The sequence below is a fragment of the Camellia sinensis genome, chromosome 10 (genome assembly GCF_055761805.1).
Source record: "Camellia sinensis isolate YWXY chromosome 10, ASM5576180v1, whole genome shotgun sequence".
NCBI classification, from domain to species: domain Eukaryota; kingdom Viridiplantae; phylum Streptophyta; class Magnoliopsida; order Ericales; family Theaceae; genus Camellia; species Camellia sinensis.
The window spans coordinates 125,356,367-125,358,213 of record NC_138970.1 but is presented as its reverse complement, the minus strand read 5'-3'; positions in this window follow the sequence as shown (position 1 = coordinate 125,358,213).

Sequence of the window (1,847 nt, the reverse complement as noted above, 5' to 3'; positions counted from 1 at the left end):
TGCGTATCTAACTTTCTAAACATATTGACAACTATTAAGAGATTATCTAAAACTACCGACAATAGTTCCTATAGCCGTTGCAGCTGTAGCTGCAGCTGTATCAAATCCACTTCCTCCTATCACAAGGATGAGGGTGCCCAATGTATGTGTTAAGGCACCTAAACCAACGGCAATAGCTGGAGCAACTAAACCTGTTGCATTTCTTGTCTGCATGACAAAGGAAACTTCACATAAGTACAAAAATCAACGATTGAGGGACAAAATTATTTATTGAGCTATTAAGAAATGATCAAGAAATTTTAAAACATCAAAAAAATCTATCCCAAACAAGACTTTTTAGGCCCTCGCTTGGAGGAAGTGTCAGTCGTCAGATTGAGATTTTGGGAAGCCAAGCTGATGTATGGTTGGCACAAAGGGTCTCATACAAGGAAACTTTTTTCTTACAAAATCAAATTTAAATTTAAAATCAAATCTGATAGAGTTAAATGATTGGAATAACTCGATGAAATATTAATTTGTAAAATAAAAAAAAAATTTATTTGTATAGGTGCTTTGCCTGCCATCATGTTTGATTGGAAAAAACTGTCATATGTTAAATAATTTTTTTACTATAATTAGCTTGTTTCAAATATTAAAATTTATTATTTTATATGGCATTTTTTTCCCCCTCACATTCATGACTCATTGTTGCTAGTATAGCAGAGCAAATTTGCTTGATGTTCACTTTTAGTATATGGTAAGTTAACATTGGTAATAGGGCATGGTCAAATGGTTTTGGTTGGGTCTTAACATGATTATTATGGGTATTTACTTCTACGGATTGATCTCCTCCACCAACCACTTCAGAAGCTGCTCTCTCGCTACCATTTCGGTGAGGGATTTCATGTTTTTTTCTTTGTTATGTGTCACGACCCCAAACCACCCCTAGTAGTTTAGTGCCGTGATGGCCAGTAATCTGAGATTACTGAAGGCCAACTTTCAAAATTCACACGCAAACAGTGTATAATTATATATGGGGCTCACAAGTGCGGAAGCAATAATCTTAAAATACAAGTGGTCCATAAGAGCAGTGCGTAAGTTATATGGAATGGCATACAACTTTACATAATAATACCACTTGGATACAAATACAATAAAGTACAAAAACACATTTTACATCTTGATCAAAAGGCTTCTCCAGCCGACATGTGTAAATTACAAGCATTATAAGCCGAGAAGCATAATTTTCAAGACTGCCGACATGAATACAAGTTAGGCAGACATAACCAAAAACCCAAAACAAGCTTGCGAGTCACACCTAGGCGTCACCGCCTTCCTGCTCATCACCTACATATATATATAGAGAGAGGGTGAGCTTGGATACTCAGTGAATGGTATAAGAAATAAAGGGGTTTGCATGACTGGTATTCAAGATCTTTATCAAACAATACATAACATAGTTGGTACAAGTCAAGGGATGAATCAAGTCCATCTTCCAAATCTGTCAAGTTTCAAAGGATGCTTACTAACATCATTATAATACAAGTGATGACATCTCGGCAAACAAAACCCACTCGGTATACCGTCAGTGGCAAACAAGACAAGACAAGGCAAGACAAGGGAGATATCTCAATTCAATGGTGTCGTTGCATTATAGTCCCCGGACACTAAGGACTTGTGCTGCTAATGCTTAGAGTCCCCTAGCACGTACGGACTTCCAAACTTTGTGCTACAAATGCTTATAGTCCCTTAGCATGTACGGACTTCCAAACTTTGAGCTACAAATGCTTATAGTCCCTTAGCACGTACGGACTTTCCAAGAATGTCATCAAAACAAGATATATATATATATATATATTTTCCGATCA